We start from the raw sequence: 6278 nt of genomic DNA, 5'->3' as shown, positions 1-6278 counted from the left end.
TTTTTCAAAGCAGTTTGCAGCTTGTTCAAGGTCACACAGAGATAGCGTTTTTTTTCCAGCTGGGGCAGGGGAGGGAGGAGGCACCCGGCTTGCGGCTGCCCGGTCAGTTTCTGGCCAGTTGTTCAGTTTCTTTTTCTCCGGAGAGAGACTGAGAGTTGAACTTTTTTTCTTCCCCTGGAATTTTGGATTTTCTCTCTTTTCTACTGGACTGCTTCAGTATCAGAGCACATCGGAAGGACTTTCCACCGAGTGCAGAGGGCCTGGCCCTGGGCCAAGCCCCAGCTCCGAGGAGACCAAAGGGGGGACTCGAACACTTTCCCAGGTTTTTTCCTTCACAGCGAAATTTTATTATTTAGCATTATCATCCTTTTCCCTTGTGTTTGTTAAATAAATAGTTTTTATCTCCTTCACTTTCCTTCGAGGAAAATTTATTTTTCCTGAACCTGGTGGGGGAGGGGTGGTGACCTGCCTTCTCTCAGAGGATATATTTCTAAATTTGGCCAAACCGGCACAACAGGTACATACAATTTTTATATTATACATGGTGTATGTATGTATGCATGTAAAGGCTATGCAATTTGACATGTGATTATAATTTAATTATTAATTTCATATTAAACATGTTCAGTAAAATAAAGGAAATATTATTCTGAAATATGAATCCTGTGTGAAAAACAAATCATTAAGTATTTGAGGTGTCAGGAAGTGATTTCTTTGGTTAGTGCCAAAATTCACAGAGGCATAATAGGGTTCTTTACTCTTCTCAAAATTCCAGGTAGACCCTGCGTAGCTTCATAGCAGAAGTGATAGGAAATAGAAATGTGAAGTTTCACAGTGTCACTGAGAAGTGGAAACCTGAAGAACCTGATGGATAAAATTAATATTTTAGCACTTCAGCCTTGTCCCATGTAGAAGACTTCCGATTCAGGGGAATGCTATCAGTATATTAAAGATAATTGCTCCCCACAGACAGATATTACAATCCTCTTTCAAAATGGTCAAATTTTCTGATCTTACTGTACTTAAATGAAAAATCCTTATTACATTAATTTAACTAAGTTACACATATCTGTGTAAAATCCATCATCTTTTCTATCTTCAGTAACATACAATAAGTTCCTTTCAGAAATGTTTTGAGTGCCTGTTTTGATTTAGATTACTTTATTTATGGTTTGGAAAATGTTCAGATAAAATGTCTCTTTTTTTTACACATGGAATAATCTTTAATAATATCAGAAACAAAAAAAATTCTTGTTTTTTGTTATAATACATATCAACACATAAACCAAGTAATATCCTACTATAAGGAATAACAACAGATTTTTTAAGTCATGTATATGTTGTTTCTATTTTTAGATATTGTGTACAGCAAAACAGTAAGCCTATTAAGTAGATTACTGGAAGTATGTACAAGCACAAATAACACCACAAATTATTGACAAATATACAGTTGTGCACACCAGTAAGTTATACTGCACATTTATTTCTGAAGTATGCCCCAGTGTATATACTAATGACATGGAAAGAACCCTTGTATTATTAAAAGGTTTAAAATAATCTCTTAACATGTTTGGAGGCTAAAAATACAATCATGCATCGGGTATGTATGCACACATATGTGTACGATACACATGTAAATGAAATTGTAGACCCCAAGTTCTTAATATATAAAGATAGCAAATACATGCAGTATCTTTTAAAGGGAACCTCAGATGAATCACTGAAGGATCTAAATGTCCATCATTTTCTGGAACATTTCGTTTGGAAACCCCATCAACAGCCTGAAGTTACAGAGAAGGTCTACAAAGCTCTAACAGTGAAGTAGGGTAGCTGGTAGAAGACTACCCTAAACTGTCACAGCCGAGGGACCTGCAGATGTCTGCCACAGGACAGGAAATTATCTTCTAAAACAATTAACTCTTACAATGGAGACCAGAGAATAAAAAGATCTCTGTCACACTATTTTTATCATCATCTGCTCTCCATGATGAGAGCCTCCTAATGGATTTTATGTCCCATGAAAGCCTGAGTTCACTGTTTTTCCCAGAATATGTATTTATTCCTTACATTAAGATTTCTGGAATTCTGATTCACATGATGAATAGGAAAACATATGTAATATAATAATGAAAAACTGTTTTCAGATTCTAAAAAATATAGTTAGTTTAATAGTTTATAACTACAGGTTTTTTTGAAGTCAATTTCTATACAGGTAAAAGGTAATTTTCTTTTGAAAATCTCTTCCTAAATTTTCTACATCTTAACCTTTACAACATTTATGCAGTGAGATATATATTCAACTAAAAATATGCCAAAGATAAGCATTCAGGTATATCTGAATTCAGTGCAATCGCATATAAGCTTTACTGATAGCACAGTAATAGTGGTTGAGCCATAAAGCTACTAAGGAAACAGTATATTTATTGACAATTTACTTTGTGAGCTTCTGATGGAGTGTGAAGGATGAGTATTTCCAATCTGATGACAAAACCACTATGTCTGATGCTGGAAAGTAAATAAAATGTAGGAGTTTTGGTTACAAATATGCATTCAGTTGGACCAAGACTTACTGTCTAAATCTACTGTAGGGAGGACGTAGCATCATCTATTTGCCAACAACTGTGTTTATATTAATTCTACGTCTCTTCCATTCCTTACCATGCTGCCTACTCATTGTATTTCAGTATTACAATATACAGAGCGCACCTTGGATTAACTGTAACAATATACACAAAGAAATACAGTCCTCCTTGCTTTCATCACAGCTACACGCAAGCTTTTATAAATCAATGCAACCTGAATCTAAAGATTTAGAGGAGATTCACATTGTGTTATTTTGACTATCCTGCTTGGGGGCAAAATTATGAGCTTAGAATTATGCAGCGTAACTTGTTTAAAGTGTCTGAGCTGGGGGCTGCTCTGTTCTAAACTAAGTCTATTTAAAAACAAACAATGACCTTATGCATGAGTCACCTTAAAATCCTAAATTCCTATATAAAGTATCAACCTATTTCTTCATTCCAAGCACACACCAGTTTCCTTGCACATCAAAAGAAGAGTGATTGGAATCTAGCATGTTGTTGCTACACTTGCTTTCAAAAATGTGGTACAGTCTGTAGCTGAAGAAAATATTCCCCTATCCTCTCCATTGTACACTAAGGACAAACCAGATTCGTCACATGCCCTCATATTTTTCTTTCAATTTTCTTTTCAGGATGTAGTTTATCTTAAATCATGTCTGGGAGTCCCTCAGGGTCATTTTTCATTCTCTGAAGTCTGACATTTTACCTCTGTGTGATGTGCCACACCCAGTTATGTCCTTCCATGAACTGACAGATGTGACCAGGAAGAATTATCAAGGCAATGACTAGTGAGCCTGCAAAGTCTAAATACAAAACTAGTGCAGATATCACCCTAATTTCCTGAGAATGTAAGCAGAAGTGGTTGCAAGAAGCAGTATAATTGTTCTAATCATTTAATCTATTGCTTTAATCAAAGTTTCTGCTTCTAAATAGCAAGAAAATAACTTCTGTTGAATTACCTACTTAGTATCAGTGATAATACGTTAAACAATCATTGATTATCTCTCCTTAATGATGAATTATTGCATGCATTCTTGATTTTGCAACGGTTTTTGGCAAATCTCATTCAGTCCTAATGTTATAAAAGTGTATCTTTCCAAGCTTAAATGAGAATTGCACTGACTATACTGTAATGATTTACAGAAACGACACAATGATTCACTGAAAAAAAAAGTGCCTTGTGTTATGCGTTTGACATGCATCTCTCCATGTACACTGAATATCCATACTTCTATGTATATTAGAAAATGTAGACATCCATGCTGCTGTGAAGGACTGCACTGAAAAAGAAAATGCACCATGTAGTTAAAAAAACCCAAGAAACTACCTCTACCATGAATTTAAAAACTCTGAAAGTGTCCTTACTCTCTCCTAAATTGTTCTCTCCACATACACACAGAGACACTCCCATGTCCCAAGATGAACAAGGAGCTTTTATGCAACAACAAGACGAACTTAGAGAGACATTTTTGAAAGCACCAAAGTGAATAAGGCCTAAAGACAAAGGGTCATGTTCTGCAATAGTTTAAAGGCATTGTTGACCCTTCCTGCCTGCCATGTATGTTTTAGGGTGCTGCTCCCTCAGAGCCTCCAGCACAAGTGTTTCAGGGGCTGGGCTCCCAACCAAGTCAGACTCAACTTTAAATCCCAACCAGATGATTTATAAACTTTATAGCTTATAAAAAGAACAATCCTAATTTCCCTTGGTTATATTTTGGCCTCGGAAATGAGTTATTGGAAAGCAGGGGGGAAACTGAAATTCTTTTAGACACCACTGTCACTGAAAAATTGCATGTGGACTACATTACTGTACTTGAAAGCTGACATGCACAGCCAAGAACCTAGCCTTAGGGACATTTGGACAACTAGAGGCAAAACTTTGCTGAGTGCCACTAGGTATCCACTGACATTTTCAGGTTATTAAGTACCTTTACAAAATCTGCCTTCTTTTGGTAATGGAAATATGTAACACTTAAGCTCTCAAGTCAAGAATTTTAGTCTTGGTGTAACCAATAAATAGTCAAACATCTCTTGTCTATTTCAGGTGGTTTTAGACCAGAGCTGCATTTCCTGGCAAATTTTGACTTTGATGGCTAGCTTGAAGTTCTACCCTCATATTATGGAGTCAACCTCCATACCTGCTCCACAGTTCTATGTTATGCGTCCCCCATGCCCCACTGGCATTTACATGGTGTCCAGCTTGTCAAGACATTGATGGGTTGGTGATTCCAACCATCATCCTCCATCAGCTGCTCTGTCACTACAGAGGATGTCAGCCCTTGGGTCACCAATTACAGATGTGCATGATTTCCTCATATCCCTGTGATGAGCAGGGACAGTCTCCAGATTCCCTGCCACCTCTCCAAGCCTTTGGTGCAGCCCAGTGTGCATTGTTTGAGCCTCCCCTGGGATTGGACTGGAGCAGGAGTGGTCCACAGTCTCAAGAACGCACTGTGACAAGACCCAGTGAAGTGTCAGTCTTCTGGTCTGCTTCTCATGTATAGGCATGGCTCCTGGAGCACTGGAGATCCCAGCAATCTGCCAGAAGGTATGGGAGAGACAAGCCTGCTTGGGCCACAATAAGTAGCAAAGTGCCACAGGATTGACAGAAAGGAGTCTGCCATCATCACAGCCATAAGATTTCGCCTGTCTTCTGTGGAGGAATATGAATCTGTGTGAAATAAAGCATGGTCTCAGATGACTGACATAAGTAATTGAACTACATTGAAAAGGCACTGTACTGTTATTCAGAAAAATTATTCTGGCTCCTATGTTTAGACAAGAATGTTTAATCATTAAATGTATTTCTATGTGGTCATCCATTACTGATGTCAAAAATGAATGCCTGAAGTGAAACAATTCCTTCTTCTATTTGACAACTTTGAATTACTTCGTTTCTCCGCTTAAGAAAACTAAGATCAAATTCATCAGCATCCATATAATACAGACTGTGTTAATTATCTGCTGCTACTATATTGAAAACTATTCCTGTTCATAGTGCTACACTAAACAGTCAATTTTGATTTATACTTTATCCAGTTCTATTAAAATCATCTTCTTAATCTTCTAGAAGTCTGTGCTTCGAGTGATTTCTGAACTGATTATGAGTTTGGAGCCCTTTCAGAATTCTTAATCCACGTACTTATCTACATATTAATTTCAAATGTTGTGAGAAACCAGATACAGGTCTTGAAATCTTGAATTCTGGGCTATGAGATATTTAAGGAAAAATGGTTGATTCAACTGGCTAGAGAAATTCTGACTCGGCAGAATTCAAGAATATAATAGAGCACATGGAATAAAAAGATTATTTTTAAAATTATTAGATTTCAATATTTGAGTGTACATTGTGTTGGTATTTGAATGGATGTGCTTTCCTCCAGCCTCACTGTTTGGTTTAGCATGTAACCTGATATACAGTAGTTATATATGTCAGTGTATAATATATGTACAAACTCCTTTACATGTCCAGTTTAGAATATTCAGTCATGTATGGATAAAAAATTTCCATGATTGCCCCCAAAAACTGTTATGTGCTGTTTGGCCAAAAAGACAGAAAAGCTTTTCAATGGCATTTTTCTGTCTCTCTAGTTTTGTATTAAAATTGTTTATACGACATTATTTTATATTTATTCTTGTTCCTATCTCATTTCCAAACAAATTCCTTTGTGGTTAGGAATTGTATTGTAGGCATCA

At 36.7% G+C, this 6278-nt stretch overlaps 1 long non-coding RNA gene across 1 annotated transcript; it reads left to right on the top strand.

Moving 5' to 3' along the window:
* Positions 1–478: 478 nt before the first annotated feature.
* LOC116443206 lies at positions 479–5649 on the top strand. The gene is made up of 2 exons (XR_004239778.1): positions 479–517; positions 4627–5649. It is a non-coding gene; the product is annotated as an uncharacterized LOC116443206 (long non-coding RNA).
* Positions 5650–6278: the final 629 nt, after the last annotated feature.

The sequence above is a fragment of the Corvus moneduloides genome, chromosome 4, assembly GCF_009650955.1.
Source record: "Corvus moneduloides isolate bCorMon1 chromosome 4, bCorMon1.pri, whole genome shotgun sequence".
Taxonomy (NCBI): domain Eukaryota; kingdom Metazoa; phylum Chordata; class Aves; order Passeriformes; family Corvidae; genus Corvus; species Corvus moneduloides.
This window is presented reverse-complemented; position numbering and strand designations above follow the sequence as displayed.